We start from the raw sequence: 16,883 nt of genomic DNA on the forward strand, positions 1-16,883 counted from the left end.
ACCCACTCCTTATTTCATTTCATTCTCTAAAGGTCCTGGTGACCTATTCACATTCTCCTGAATTTGCAGGCTTAACGCATTTTATTACTATTAATTAACCTTGATACCTTTCCCTTCTCCAATACAATTGATTTCCGCTCTAACTAGCAGTGCCCATTGAACAATCACAGGATGTTGCTACCCCAGCTGGCCAGATCCATTAGAATAGCTGTGTGTTGTGATGGAAAAAAGCTGAGTCTTTTATACTGTTGATCAACATTTAATTGTGCACTTACTGCTTGTCACCTATTGTTTAGGGTGCTGAGTATACAGTCTAGTCTGTGATTTATCTATTGGTTTTGTTAGTCTTATCTTTTGGTACCCAGAAATTTCTAATTCTGATAAATTCAAACTCATTCTTTTCTCTTTTTTTCTTTTCAAGGATTTACTTTATTTATTTGAAAGGCAGAGTGACAGAGAGGGGGCAAAGATGGAGAGAAAGAGATCTTCCATCTGTTGTTTCATGTCCCAAATGGCTGCAATGGTCGGGGCTGGAACTCCATCCAGGTCTCCCAGGAGTGTTCAGGAGTCCAAGTACTTGGGCCGTTTTCCACTGTTTTCCAGGGCACATTGGCAAGGACCTGGATCCAAAGCAGAGTAGCTGAGACCCAAACTGGCACTCCGCAGATATAGGATCCAGGGTCGCAGGTAGCAGCTTAACCCACTTTGTCACAATGCCAGCCTTTTTTTCCCCTTTTATGGCTTGTACTTTTTAATGTAGCCCCCAAACTTTGACCTACTTCAAGTTCCTAAAGATATTCCCCAACATATACTTTTAGAAATTTCACCTTGGGTTTATGTGTGTGGTTTTTTTTGTTTGTTTGTTTGTTTGTTTTTTAAGATTTATTTATTGGGGCCGGCACCATAGGCTAATGTTCCGCCTGCAGCGCCGGCACCCCAGGTTCTAGTCCCTGTCAGGGCGCTAGATTCTGTCCTGGTTGCTCCTCTTCCAGTCCAGCTCTCTGCTGTGGCCCAGGAGTGCAGTGGAGGATGGCCCAAGTGCTTGGGCCCTGCACCCCATGGGAGACCAGGAGAAGCACCTGGCTCCTGCCATCGGATCAGCGCGGTGCGCCGGCCGCGGTGGCCATTGGAGGATGAACCAATGGAAAAAGAAAACCTTTCTCTCTGTCTCTCTCTCTCTCTCTCACTGTCCACTCTGCCTGTCAAAAAAAAAAAAAAAAAAAAAAAAAGATTTATTTATTGGGCCCAGTGCTGTGGTGTAGCGGGTAAAGCTGCCGCCTGCCGTGCCGGCATCCCATATGGGCACCGGTTCAAGCCCTGGCTGCTCCACTTCCAATCCAGCTCTCTGCTATGACCTGGGAAAGCAATGGAAGATGGCCCAAGTTCTTGGGTCCTTGCACCTGCATGGAAGACCTGGAGGAAGCTCCTGGCTCCTGGCTGTTGCGGCCAATTAGGGAGTGAACCAGTGGATGGAAGACTTCTCTCTCTCTGCCTTTCCTTTTCTCTGTGTAACTCTGACTTTCAAATAAATAAATAAATCTTTTTTAAAAGCAGAAGTACAGAGAGAGAGGAGAAACAGAGATCTTCCATCTGCTGGTCCACTCCCCAAATGGCCACAATGGCCAGGACTGGGCCAAGTGGAAGCCAGGAACTAGGAGCTTCATCCAGGTCTCCCACTTGGGTGGCAGGAGCCCAAACACTTGGACCATTTTTCACTGCTTCTCCTAGGCCACTAGCAGGGAGCTGGATCAGAAGTGGAGCACCAGGACACAAGCCAGCGCCCATATGGTATGCCAGCAATCCAGGCAGTGACTTTACCTGCTATGCCAATATAGCAGCCCGAGTTTTATGTTTAAGTCTATAATCTGTCTCAAATTAATTTTTTGTATGGTGTAAGACAAAGATCGAGGTTCAGTTTTTATTCATACAGATATCTACTCGATTCAGCACCATTTGTTAAAGAAGACTTAATTTTCTTCATTGAATTGACTTGATGACTTGATGGAAAATCAACTAGACTGTATATATTTGAGTTAATTTCTAGACTCCATTCTGATCTATTGATTTATTTGTCTCTTCTTACATACTTTCTTAATTACAATAGCCCCTGGCAATATAGTCTGCATAAGTCTAACATGATCCCTACTCTTAAGAAGTTTACAATCTGATGAGAAAGACAGCCTATATATAAATTATAACTTTATGAAGTGGTGGAGAAAAGTCACAATGCCAGCCAGAGGTGATGAAATATAAAAGAGAACTCTATCTGATTTATGGTGGAGGGGTTGGCAAAGATTCCTGAAAGATGTGCCTCTGAAATGAGCTTTAAGAAGTCAGTAGGAGTTTGCAGAAGTTAGGCGCATACTTGGTGTCTTCATGGAAGCATCAGGAGGAGATGCGTGGCTTGTCCAGTGTGGGGAGTAAGGAGGCATTGGAGGAGATGGCCTCTGACAGGAAGTGAGCCACTTTGCACAGGGCCATTTTAGGGTGTTAACTTCCGGTGAGCGAGATGGGAAGCCGTCAAAGGGCGGTCAGTAGAGAAGTGACATGCCATGACAGCTTTTAGAAGGATCTTTCTGGATGCTTGGTTTGAAGCTGACCCTGTTAGCAGTGAGCGAGTAGGCAGGCCAGGACAGAAGCTCTGAGACCACCTACAGAGGCTGTAGCTATAACTCCCTGTTAACCTGGTGGGGCTTGTCTGATGGAAAGTGAGTATGTTCTGGACACATTTTGAAGGAAGAGCATTGGGATTTGCTGACAGATTAAACATGAGGTATGAAAAGAGGAGTTGAATTTTTTGGCTTCAGCCTGAAGGATGCGTTGCCATTTACCAAGATAGAGGAAATTGAGAGGAACAAATCTGGGGGAGAGAATCAGAAGCTTGGTTCTCTTAACTTTAAAAGTAAACACAAGATAAATTAACAACAGGGGTCACTGTGCACTAACTTCCCATGCAGGACCTCTGTCCTCAAAGAGTTGTATTATGAGAGTTAACAGTAAAACTTGTTCTTAAAGATTTATTTTGTTGTAGTGTATTAAGTAGAGGATATTCTTATGTCTCATATGTTTTAGTTATGCCTAAGTGTTCCACTCCATTGCTTGTTTTCTTAGGTGCTTTTTTAATTAACAATACACTTCATTCTCAAGGACTTAATTTCATTTGATGTATTAAGTGGAAGATATTCTTATGTCTCATAGTTACAGTTATGTCTAAGTGTTTGCAAAAGAATCATTCTTGGGTGCTTCTTTAAAGTTAATTTAGTTTTAAAAGAAAATGAAGTAAATTAACTTCAAGATGTAATAACTTTGAACAGCCCTTATCTCAACAGTTGAGGAACGGTTTTTTGTATGCAAATTGTTGAACTCTTTACTTAGCATAGAGTTGGTCTTCTGTGTATAAAGTTAATGGAAAATGGATCTTAATGGAGAATGGGGCTGGGAATGGGAGAGGGAGGAGGAGGAAGGGTGGGAGTGTGGGTGGGAGGGCGGGTGTGGTGGGAAGAATCACTCTATTCCTGAAGTTGTACTTGTGAAGTGCATGAAGTTTGTATTCCTTAAAAGAAAGTTTCTTTGAGGAAAAAAAGTAAACACGAGAGATTACTCTCCAAAGTACCGGGAACTTCCGAGGAAAACCCAGGTGTCGGACACGGGAAACGATGACGTCAGTGTCTGAGCTGTCCCGTTCTCAGTGGCCGGGAGGGCTGGGTGGGGCACTGGGAGGGTGGAGGAAGGACAGCTTGTAAGGAGGCTTCACTCCCACAGATGAATTAGAGAGCATCCAGATTGTGGGATCCCGGGGCTCTGGTGCCACTTGTTCTAGAGGGAGGCGAGACAGTGGACTGGAGTAGTCCGAGAAGGCTTTTAGAAGGAAATGAGACAGGAGCCATCTTCACAGGACGGGAAGGCGTGGGCACAGAGGGAAAGAAACAACGTTGTGGGAATAAGTGAGTGCCTTCAGAACACAGAAATTCCATGCCTGGCTGGAAGAGTGGCTGGGGGAGGCTCTTAAAAGAGTTTGTTAGACAAAAATACAGAATTTGCACTTGATAAAGGGCAGCTGACAGTATTTCTTATATTGAAGGAGTAGAGGGAGATGAAAGTGTTAAACTCTCCTGAGTCCAGTCTTCCACATCAACGCCTACTTCTTTAAAACTCATTGCCATCCCAGTTGTCTTCTAACGCTTCTGTTGGAGTACGTTCAAATCCAATTCTGTAAATTGTTTGTGAAGGGAATAGAACACTGAGCTGTCAAAAAAAAAAAAAAAAAAGTACCACATTCACTTGTAACAAGTGAATCTTCATACCATATTTTTCAAGTAATACTGCTAATCTAAATTGAGTTTGAAATCTTGATTGCATTTAACTTGGCCAAATTTGTTTTTCAGCATGGTTACGTGTGTCTGTTTGATAATGTGGATGCCGCAAAGGTCCAGAAGAGGGCAATGTGACACCTGCACTTCTGGATTTTTCTTCCACAAACATTTTGGAATTCATCCCACTTTTTAAAACTCCAACTCCCAGAAGGCCAGGGTAGAAATGTGTTGTGCACATCAGCATCCAACACTCTAACCTGCTAGGAAAGAGCCTGAGAAAGGGGAGGGGCTTGCTCAAGGGCACTGGAGCATTGAGTAGGATTGTCACGACCCTACCCTTGCATGACCCTAAGGTAGTACTTACTCCAAGATCCCATTTGGTTGTTTAATTTGGAGGAATCTCCCTCAAAAACAGTTTCCCAAACTTGGGTCATATATGGTAACTTTTAAAGGAATGAAATTCTCTGGTTGGGACATAGATTATTTTATTATAAGTAAATATAAATTAAAATTTTACATTAACAATACTGAAGAATGTAAAAATATAAAACCCCAGTCATTTTAAAAAATTTATTTATTTGAAAAGCAGAGAGAGAGAGAGAGAGGCAAATAGAGAGAGAGGGCACTCCCATGTGCTGGTTCACTTCCCAAATGCCCACAGCAACCCGAGCTGGGCCAGACCAAAGCTGGGAACTCCATCCACATCTTTCATATGGGTGGCAGGAATCCAATTTCTTGAGTCATTACTACTGTCTCCTAGAGTCTCTATGGGTGGAAGGTGGAGTCAGAGGTGGTGCACTCTCTGATACAGGATGCAAGTTTCTTAACTGTGAAGCTAAATGCTTATACCTAAAATTCTATTTAAAGTTCATTTTCCTTATAGCTTGTTTACAAGCATGAGAAAAAGCAAATTTGGCCAAGTTAAATGCAATCAAGATTTCAAACCCAATTTAGATTAGCCGTATTACTTGAAAAATATGGTATGAAGATTCACTTGTTACAAGTGAATGTAGTACTTTTTTTTTTTTTTTTTTTTTGACAGGCAGAGTGGACAGTGAGAGAGAGAGAAAGGTCTTCCTTTACCATTGGTGGTTCACCCCCCAATGGCCAGCGTGCTGTGCTGGTCCGAAGCCAGGAGCCATGTGCTTCTCTTGGTCTCCCATGCGGGTGCAGGGCATCCTCCACTGCACTCCCTGGCCACAGCAGAGAGCTGGACTGGAAGAGGAGCAAACAGGACAGAATCTGGTGCCCCAACCAGGACTAGAACCTGGGGTGCCGGCGCCGCAGGCAGAGGATTAGCCTATTGAGCCGCGGCGCCGGCCCAATGTGGTACTTTTACAAACGAAAGATACAGTTATTTGTGTCACTTTAAATCAAACTCCTGGGTGGGGCCTGGGTGTCTGCATTTTTAAAATAGTCCTTGGCGATTTGGGTGTGGATCGAGGCCGGGGATAACTGCTGTAAAAGAAAGAAGGGAAGATAGTGGGGAATGACTGCTGACCTCTCCTACACCCCTTTTCACTGCTCCCCGGTTCTGCACCACCTACTCCCTTCCCCACTGCCACCCATTCGTTCAGTCTGAATTCTCCCAGGCCTCTTTCTACGCATGTACAAATACACGCTACGTACCAGGGCACAAGAATGTCCTGACATGCAGCAGTGACTCCAGAATTTCTATCTGAGTGCTTCCTAGGATAGTCATACTAGTAGAAAGAGCATGAAACTGTGTTTTCTATGGCAATTTGCATTAATTTAAGAAAATATGTTTATTTAAATCAAAGAATGGAGTCTGGTGGAGAACTTTCTGTGGTGGCAGAGCTAAAGCCCACAGAAGCCACCGCTTTATTCAGCCCCCGAGAACATCACCCTTCTCTCTCCGCAGTGCTTTGGGATACTGGCTCTGACACGCTGGTTCCATATCTATGAAGATTTAAAAAATTAATGTCAGTTCAGATTGTTATTACACATTTCTTACTATTTCTGTGCTTAATAACTTCTCTTTTGTCACTTGCCACCACCTCCTCTCACCTCTACTTCTGGGTGAATATTGAAGACTTCTCAGATCTGTTCCTTATTCTGTGTAAAGGGAACAATTACAATGTACAGGACGGGGCAAAGTGGGTAAAGCTGCCGCCTGCAGTGCCGCATCCCATATGGGTGCCAGTTCGAGTCCCGGCTGCTCCACTTCTGATCCTGCTCTCTGCTATGGCCTGGGAAGGCAGTGGAAGATGGCCCCAGTCCTTGGGCCCCTGCAGCCCGCCGTTGTGGCCAGTTGGGGAGTAAACCAGTGGATGGAAGACCTCTCTCTCTCTCCCTCTCTCTCTCTCTCTGCCTCTCCTCTGTCTCTGTGTAACTCTGACTCTCAAATAAATAAATAAATAAATCTTAAAAAAAAAAAAAAAGCCAATGTATAAGAAGCTTTCAGTAAGACTTCAAATCCACTTGAACTTGTGATGCAAAAAGGAAGACTTGTTCTGTAGCACCGTTTTCCTTATCCATGAGGATTGCCCTGGAGCCGACTGCCACAATAGACTTTTTGAGTTTTTTGTTTTTCTCAAAATAGAACGGGAGGTTTTTCTAACATCCTGTAGGGCCATCACCCAAGATGAGCCCCTTACATCAGAGCTGAAGAAAGTTGGGAGCAGCCAAAGGGCAGTTTCTGCTTTGACTTGCAAATAGTTTTAATCCCCTAAAAATAAACCATGAGCTGCAGATAGGCGCGCGTGTACTGAGTTCTCGAGCTGTTGCCCAAGTGAGTTATTTCTCAGGAGAAGAGAGTGGTCTTTTCCTCACTCACCGATGATACCTGCTTGTAACTTAATGCACGATTTCATCTGGGAATGAATTATAATAGAGACCAAAATCCTAATGGGGAAGGGCCTGAGCTTCTGGAATGAGGTGACTTCATTGTCTTCCTCGCATGTTTGAAATTCCTGCAACAGCTGGGGTCGGGCCAGGCTGAAGCCAGGAGCCCAGAATTCAGTCTATGTCTCAAATGTAGGTGGCCATGATTCAAAGTACTTGAGCCATCACCTGTTGCCTCCCAGACTGTGCATTGGCAGGAAGCTGGAACTGGAAGCAGAGCTCAAACCCAGACACCAAGATATGGAATGCGGGGTACCAAGCTGCATCTTAATCACTGCACCAAATGCTTGTCCCTAGTCTTTTTTTAAAAATATTTCTGCTTTTAGCAATAAAACATCTGAAGATTAAAGATACCTTCACTAAGAAACTAGTGTGGTATCTCAGACCTCACAGATGTGGATGTCTCCCTTTCAGTCTGTGACATTTGTAGGCTACACTCAACTCTTGTCTGTATCGTTCTGTACCAGTAACATTTTTCTCACAACTCTGATCTCAGAGCTACACAAAACTACAACATACTCAACTAACTGCTAATGAAATACCTGTCAACATTTTTACCTTAATGGGGAAATTAGGAAAATAATTGAGTATAGAAAGATACAAACAACTGTTGAGAATGAATTTGATGCTTAAATGGGGAATATGCAATAAACAGGCATTGTTATTTGCATGTTTTGATCACTACAAGGCTGTAAGATGCTGAGGCAAATATCTGATAAGGGCATAATATGTAGCAATCCCAGATGTGTTTCCCTGTGGTGCTATGGATGATCCCTCTCCCGCCTGCTTTTGGGTTTTGGGTGATTCTCCTCTCAAGAGTTGCAAGTTGCCAGCCTAAGGACGAAATCTGACCTGCCAGTGCTGTTTCACTTGGCCTAGCTGTGTTTTGCAAATAATCTTAAAATAATTATTCCATCATTTAAAAATGGAATCTCTTTTCAAATTCTTTTTTTTTTTTTTTTAAGATTTGATTTAGTTTTATTTGCGAGGTAGAGTTACAGACAGAGAGAGGGAGAGACAGAGAAAAAGGCCTTCCATCCTTTCCAGGTGGCTGCAACAGCTGGAGCTGGGCCCACCCAGAGCCTAGAGCCTGGAGCTTCTGCTAGGTCTTCCACCCAGGTGCAGGGGTCCAAGGACTTGATCCATCTTTCGCTGCTTTCCCAGGCCAGAGCAGAGAACTGGATGGGAAGAGGAATAGCCAGGACTCGAACCGACACCCATAGAGTCTGCTGGTGCCGCAGGTAGAGGCTTAGCCCACTATGCCACAGCACCAGCCCTCTTCAAATTCTTGACTGTAAGGTTTTTTGTTTTTTTAGATTTAAAAGGTTTGGCGAAAGTAAGCCTGCATTCCAGCATGGCTGTCTGGCTGAAGTGAGCAAGGGTGCCCTGTCTTGCTGGGCATAGGAGATGCCGTGGGTCACAAACCACATGAAACACCTGAAAGGCTCCCCAGGCACTCTGGTCCCTAATGGAGAAGGGAACCCTAAGGGTGGGGGAACTCAAGTGGAAAGAGCCGCCGCAAGCCCATCAGACCAGTGACTGACCAAGGGGAGCAGATGTGTGTACAGTGGAGGAGACCTGGGCCGAGTGGCTAGGGAGGGACAGTCGCCTGTGAGAGTAAGTAGGGGAGAGGTATTGTTACAACACTGCTGAACTAGGGCACAATCATCTTGCACTGATTTTCCATTTGCTTCAAAATTTCTGCACGTCCCCACCTCTTTGAACATCTTGACATGTGTGTTGAGAAATAAAGGGCTAAGGCCTATTGTTAGGAAACTGGCGCAGTTGTAGCCAGGTGGCCACATGGCCCAGCTACCTGAGCCAGGCTCCACCCCCATCCTAATGGGATTCGCTGCTCCTGCTTCCCTGCCCGCCCTCAGGCAAAGTTTTAAAAGGGCCTGTTCCTGAACACATGCTCTCTTGGCCCTTCTCTCCTGTTCTCTCGCGGTTCCTCTCTCTAGCCTCCTCCTCTGGTCTCTTGGCTCTGCTCTCCTCTCTCCTCTGCTCTCTCTTCTCTCCTTGCTAGCTCTTCTCCCCTCTGTCTCTCTCTCTTACAGTCTCCCTCTCTTTTCCTTCACCGCCCCTTCACTCCGGTCTGTAGGGTGTTCCCCAATAAACCCTTTCCCTTACTCCGGTGTCCGGTGTGCTTTGCGACGACTAACATTAAGATATAACACCTATAGCCAAGATGGTGCAAGTGAAAGGTATTTGTTACTGATCCCTTGGATAGAGCCAGGTCTAAGTTGATTACTCTCTGAATTTGGGTATCATTGAATCTTTTCTGCCACACTTAGAGAAAAAACCCAGATTTTCCTCTAAGCAGGCCAGTGTCTGGCCTTGCTAACCAATGAAAAGCTCATCTGAGAGTCTTGCCCAGAAGTTTTTGTAATTTGAACTCAGACAGAGAGAACAAAGGCAAGATGGTTTGCTTTGATATTATTTTCACAGTGGCTTGCAAGTCAAGAAATTAAATCACTGAGTCAGCTCTGTTTTCTTTCATCTTACTTAATGCATTGCTGTGCAGCAATAGTAAGTAATAATTAGGGACCGTTCTGCCTCTTGCAGAGACTTTGATCTGCAATGGTATGACTCCATAGATTTGTCTGATTGGGTTTCTAAGTGCTCATTAATGTCCATAAAAAGTTCCAAAATCAAAAGGGTGGGGCAGGAATTGTGACACAGCAAGTTATGCTCCACTTGGGATGCCCACATGCCATATTAGAGTGTCTGGGCTCGAGTCCCACCTCCGGTTCCAATCCAGCTTCCTACTAATGTATATCCTGAGAGGCAGCAGATATGGCCCAAAGATTTGCATGCCTGTTATCCACATAGGAGACCCAGATGGAGTTCCTGGCTCCTAGATCCTGGCTTTGGCCTGGCCCAGCCCTGGCTGTTGCCTATATCCAGTGAATGAACCAGCAGATGGAAGATCTGTGTGTGTGTGTGTGTGTGTGTGTGTGTGATCTCTCCCTCTGTCTCTGTCATTCTGCCTCTTCCTTCCCGGGCCACAGCAGAGAGCTGGACTGGAAGAGGAGCAACTGGGACAGAATCCGGTGCCCCGACCGGGACTAGAACCCAGTGTGCCAGCGCCACAGGCAGAGGATTAGCCTAGTGAGCCACAGCGCTGGCTTCCTTCCTTCCTTCCTTCCTTCCTTCCTTCCTTCCTTCCTTCCTTCTCTCTCTCTCTCTCTTTCTTTCTTTCTTTCTTTCTTTCTTTCTTTCTTTCTTTCTTTCTTTCTTTCTTTCTTTCTTTCTTTCTTCATTTGAGAGGCAGAGTTACAGATAGAGGGAGAGACACAGAGAGAGAGAGAGATCTTCCATCTGCTGGTTCACTCCTGAAATGGCCACAAAAGCCAGAGCTGGGCCGATCTGGAGCCAGGAGCTTCTTCAGGGTCTCCCACATGGGTGCAGGGCTCAAGGACTTGGGCCATTCTCCACTGCTTTCCCAGGCCGTTAGCACAGAGCTGGATCAGAAGAGGAGCAGCCAGGACACAAACGAATCCATGCCCATGTGGGATGCTGGTGCTGCAGGTAGAGGTTTAACTTACTACACCACAGTGCTGACTCCATCTGCCTTTCAAATAAATAGTAAGATTTTTAAAAAATCAAAAGAGCAAAAGGCAAGACAACAACAACAAAAGGCAAAACAGCAAAAATCCCACCTGCTCCTGAGAAAATCAGGTATGCCATAAGCTTCATTATTTGTTTATTTTTCAGCATGATGTAGCTTGATGTTTTTGGAACACTACTAGAAAGAAATAAAAACATACATAATTTCTATCAATCCTACAACTTGTAATGAGGATTTCTATTTCCAGACATCTAACCAAAAAAATCCCACAAAATAAAAAATGATAAAAAAAATACTCCCACGGATACCCAAAACAGGATTTATCTTCCCTGTTAGATTGTTGCTTCTGCTTTTACAAAATTATTTGTGAGGCAGCTACAGAGAGAGAAAGAGACAAAAAGAGTGATCTCTAACTCCCCAAATGCCCGCAGCTTCTAGGACTGGACCAGGTTGAAGGCAGGAAGTGGGAACTCAACCTGAGACTTCTTTGCAGGTGGCAGGGAAGCAAGTAAATGAGCCATCACCTGCTGCCACCCAGTGTGCGCATTAGCAGGAAACTAGAACCGGAAATGGAGCCAGGACTCCTCCCCAGGCCCTCTGATACAGGATGCAGGTGTCCCAGGCAGTGTCCTAATTGCTACACCAAACTTGTGCCCTCTACTTTTTTATTCTATGGGAATGTGTGAGAACTCAGAGTTCTTCCCCATTCATTACTGAAATTTCTTAGTTTTGATGGTAATTAAATACTATAGAAATCATATATTTTACTCTATTGGGAGTACAATAGTAAGACTGGGAATCTGGGGGCCAGCACTGTGGCTTAGTAGGCTAAGCCTTTGCCTGAGGCTTTGGCATCCCATATGGGTGCCATTTCGAATCCTGACTGCTCCACCTCCAATCCCACTCTCTACTGAAGGTCTACGAAAGCAGTGGAGGACGCCCCAAGTGCTTGGGCCCCTGCTTCCACATGGGAGCCCTTGAAGAAGCTTCTGGCTTCAGATCTGTGGGGAAATCAGGCACAGGAGGCAATTCAAAGATGGTGCCCAAAGGAAGTAAGGTGGGTGTTGCCCAAAGTGGTTTACCACCAAAGCTGATTGGCTGTGCAGCATCAAGGGAGGTGACGACAACTGATGATGAGTGTACAGACATGTGGCTGGTCCTGTAAAAGTCGCCCTGTAAAATGACCTATTAAGTAATTGGTTGGTCCTTAAGCCCTGCCCCAGTAATCATGTGGTCTTGTGCTTTAAAAGGCTTTGCTACACGTGCAATAAACGGAGTTCTTGCTTACTTGACTTGACTCCCCGCTGCGTCTGACTGTCTCCAGGATCGGGAGGCTGGGGAATGGGCGAGTGGCGCAGTTACCTTTCTTAGGACCCAGTCCATCCTCGTTCGGGTGGACTAAGACCCAGCAAGATCTACCCAGTTCCGGCCGTTGGGGCCATTTAGGGAGTGACCCAGCGAATGGGTGACCTTTCTCTCTGTCTCTTCCTTTCTGTCTTTAACTCTGCTTCTCAAATAAATACATAAAATCTTTAAAAAAATTTTAAAAAGACTGGAATCTAAGAATTAGATGTGGGATTTTCTGAATTGATTATCCAGTTCTTGCCTTTTTCTTCTCCATTTTTCATCTTTTTGAAAAAGTTTTATATTCTTCAAATGAATTCTTTAGTTGCTTTTTTTAATTCAATAAAATTCATTATGTGAAAGTAAAAATTATAATTGATAATTATTTATATTGTTTTTATTTTATAGTACACCATTACAGACACATAAGAAACAGTATTATCTAAATCATTTTCTCTTCCTAACAGTATTTCTAAATCTGAAGTTGATATTTTTTTATTTGCTTTTTTTTGTTGTCAGAGTTGTCTTATTTGTTCATTTTTTAGTCCATTGTTCTGGTTCGAAGGATGCACTATCTTATCTGTCATCGTCTGCCTCCTCATTGCTGTCTGTGTCCTTCAAGTCCCTTTTATCCCTGGTGGCAGTGGTTTGAGTTGGGTTGTTGGGTTGAGTATGGTTTCTTTCTGCCATTTTGGAGCCTTTGCTCAGGTGTCTGGTGCCTCTGGACTGACTGGTCTTTCATTCTACAAGGAAGACACTCAAGTCGGATACGAAACTCCTTGTGTGTGTGTAAGACTGGCATCTGGGCCGGTGCCGCGGCTCACTAGGCTAATCCTCCGCCTTGCGGCACCGGCACACCGGGTTCTAGTCCCGGTCCGGGCGCTGGATTCTGTCCCGGTTGCCCCTGTTCCAGGCCAGCTCTCTGCTGTGGCCCGGGAGTGCAGTGGAGGATGGCCCAGGTGCTTGGGCCCTGTACCCCATGGGAGACCAGGAAAAGTACCTGGCTCCTGGCTCCTGCCATCGGATCAGCGCGGTGCGCCGGCCGCGGTGGCCATTGAAGGGTGAACCAACGGCAAAGGAAGACCTTTCTCTCTGTCTCTCTCTCTCTCTCACTGTCCACTCTGCCTGTCAAAAAAAAAAAAAAAAAAGTAAGACTGGCATCTGGGGACTTGTGTAGTAGTGGTCAGGCGGCTTTTGTGTTGGAGAACCTCCAAAAGCAGTTTTCAGAAGGCCTATTCTCCTGAGCGCCGTCCAAATGAGGCTTGTAAATCCTCTTTGCTCCATTCCAGAAACTCAGATTACAGAGAGAAATGGGAGGTTAGAAAGCCCAGAGTTTTATCTAATCCTGTCTCTGCTGCCTTGTCTCCCTGAGTAGGGCTGGGGATTGTCTGTGGGGGCTGAGAGAGAGACCTGAGGTTCTCTCTGCTCCACATTCAGTTCCCATGTCTGTGACCCTGCAGCCTTCCTCCAACCTTTGAGGTACTGGGTCTCCCAGAATTTGAAGTCTTTTGAGCGCTCAGACAAGAGAATCTCATTGGCACACTCATTAGACCAAATTTAGGTTACAGTTTTCTTCACTGTCATTGTCAAGTTACTCACCTCCTTCTATCTTCTCTCTCAGCCTCTTTATCCTTTGGGTTTATCCCTTTTCTCCCCTTATTCTATCATTTTGAAGGTTTGCGGAAGGAAATAGAGATGAATTAAAGTGTTATCTTCTCTGCATTGAACCAGAAGCCCCTGATTATCATCTGATTTTTTGAAAGTAACCCATCAGGGTGAGCATTGTGATGCCTTGGTTAAGCTGAGCATATCCCATATCTGAGTGACGGTTCAAGTCGTGGCTGCTCTGCTTCCAGTCCAGCTATCTGCAATGGAGGACCCAAGTACTTGGGTTCCTGCCACGCACAAGGCAGATCCAGATGGAGTCTGGGCTCCTGGCCTTGGTGTGACCCAGCCATGACTGTTGGCGGCAACTGGGGAGTGAACCAGTGGATAGAAGCTCTCTCTCTTCTCTCTCAGCTGCTGCTGCTGCTTTGCCTTTCAAATAAGAAAATCAAACCTAAAAGTAATCCATTAAATATTAATCAGATATTGTGATTCCCTTGTATAACAAAAAGTGAAGCAAATTTAGTGTACACCAACTATGTAAGGTGGTAACACATTACATATATAATTATTTTCTTTGTTGAAGGTAAATACATGCATGTGTAATATAATGAAATCATAAGCAGTACAAAATACACCTTTCTATTGCTGCAATCCCCAGTTCAACAATTACTTTTCCCATGTGAAATAAACTTGCCAGTTTCTTAGTTACATCCTCCTCTTTCTTAGACCTCTGAGTATCACATTACACTCTTCTGACCTCTTAACAGTCTATCTTGGATATTGTAGCTCATTCTTTTTTCATGAGTGCATAATAATATGTATATTATATAAATATACAATGGCCAAATAAATATGTATTAATATTTAATAGCATGGTTAAATAAATATTTAACTGGTTCCCTACTGATGGAAAATTGAAGTTTCTAGTTTTTCTATGCAAAATAATGCATTAGTGACTTTTTATGTCAAAATACAGGCATCTGGATGTGGCTGTTTGGCCTAGTAGTTAAGATGCCTGTGTCCCCTATCAGAGTATCTGGGTTGAAGTTATAACAACAGCTACCAGTTCCAGCCTCCTGCCAATGCAGACCCTGGAAAGGAGCAAGTGATGGCTCAAGTAATTGGTTCCCTGCCACTCACATGGAAGACCTGGACTGAGTTCCTGTCTGCTGTCTCTGACCTGGTCTGGCCCTAGCTGATAGGATAGTGTGAGGAGTAATACAGCAGATGAGAGCTCTGTCTGTCTGTCTCTCTGCTCCTCAAAACAAAGAAAGAAAGAAAGAAACAAACAAACAAACCAAAAGGCATCTTTGTGCATGTGTACGTAAGATAAATTCTAGAAGTGGAATTAACTGGTGAGAGAAAAGACAGGTAACTTGTAATTTAATAGCTACAGCCAAATTGCCCTGCGAGCAGCTGTGCCAGGTTACAGTTTCAGTGACAGTGAAACCAGAGTTCCTGGTTCCCTACATTTTTTTCTCACTAGTGCATTATCACAGTTTTTTGTAGATCCAAATTTAATGTGTGAAAATTCCAATCTCATTGTAGTTTTAATGCACATTTGTTTGAGGTTGGTCATCTTTTTATGTATTTAGAACCATTTGTAGTTTTCTGTGAAATGTCTATCCACTCTTTTTTTTTTTTAAGATTTATTTATTTATTTGAAAGGCAGAGTTACAGAGAGGCAGACGCAAGGGGGCGGGGGGGCGGGGAGGTCTTCCATCTGCTGGTTCACTCCCCAGATGGCTGCAACAGCCGGAGCTGTGCCAATCTGAAGCCAGGAGACACGAGCTTCTTTCTGTATCCCACGTGGATGCAGGGGCCCAAGGACTTGGGCTGTCTTCGGTTGCTTTTCCAGGCCATAACAGAGAGCTGGATCAGAAGTGGAGCAGCCAGGTCTCAAACTGGTGCCCATATGGGATGCTGACACTACAGGAGGCAGCTTGACCGGCTAAGCCACAGCACTGGCCCACTTCACATTTTTAAAATCATTTTTCTTTTGGGATATTGGTATATTTCTTAGCAATTTGTAAAAATTACTTATTTCTTTATAAATTCATCCATTATCTATTATATGTGTTGAGAAGTTTTCCCTACCAGTTTGACATGTGATTTGTTTGTTGTTATTTATGATACCTTTGGGCAGAGAGTTATGACATGTTTTTAAAGATTTATTTATTTAATGAAAGGCCAGGACTTGAACCAGTGCCCACATCGAATGCTGGCACTGCAGGTTGCATGTTAACCTGTTGCACCATAGCACCGGCCCTTCAAATAAATATATATTTAAAATATGAAAATATTTCCCTCTGCTATATCAGACCTAAATAACAGCGGATAAACAGCTAAGTTTCATTGCTTCCTCAACCAAGCTTTATCAACTGAGTGCCAGACACTGTAAAACTCTGGGAGAGGAGAGGAGAGGTTCTTGCTCCCTGGGTGCTTATCTAGTTAGGGTACCAATAGGCCAGTGGCAAGGACAGCACCGCGAGGAAGCACTCTGAGAGGACAAGAGCCGAGAAGTTCTTCCTAGAAGCTGCTAGAAAGTGAGGTGATCGGCCGGCGCCGCGGCTCAGTAGGCTAATCCTCTGCCTTGCGGCGCCGGCACACCAGGTTCTAGTCCCGGTCGGGGCACCGGATTCTGTCCCGGTTGCCCCTCTTCCAGGCCAGCTCTCTGCTGTGGCCCAGGAGTGCAGTGGAGGATGGCCCAAGTGCTTGGGCCCTGCACCCCATGGGAGACCAGGAGAAGCACCTGGCTCCTGCCATCGGATCAGCGCGGTGCGCCGGCCGCGGTGGCCATTGGAGGGTGAACCAACGGCAAAGGAAGACCTTTCTCTCTGTCTCTCTCTCTCACTATCCACTCTGCCTGTCAAAAAAGAAAAGAAAAAAGAAAGTGAGGTGATCAAGTACCACATCCTGTCTGAAATTCCTATTCTCTTCTTGTGGAAATTCAGCTAAAGGTCCTTTCAGATTAGTGCTCCTCCTTTTCTAGTCTCTCATAAGCTGTCAGGTGTCTTTGTCAGAAATCTGAGAAGATCTAGTGCTGCTTGACCTTCACAGAGATTCACCTGAGCTGCTGGGATGGGTTTCAGTGTCTGTGAACTCTGATGCCAGAGGCAAACTGTGCGGCTGTGCTTTTCATTCCTGGAGATAGAGTCATAGGTTTTGTTAGAATCTCAAAG

General features: G+C 44.7%; 1 protein-coding gene across 4 annotated transcripts in view; it reads left to right on the forward strand.

Moving 5' to 3' along the window:
• Positions 1-16,883, forward strand: part of NIM1K (NIM1 serine/threonine protein kinase) — a 72,125-nt gene that overhangs the window by 31,781 nt on the left and 23,461 nt on the right. The window lies entirely within an intron of this gene.

Source organism: Oryctolagus cuniculus, chromosome 14, assembly GCF_051225735.1.
Source record: "Oryctolagus cuniculus isolate XC-2025 breed Fujian yellow rabbit chromosome 14, ASM5122573v1, whole genome shotgun sequence".
NCBI lineage: Eukaryota > Metazoa > Chordata > Mammalia > Lagomorpha > Leporidae > Oryctolagus > Oryctolagus cuniculus.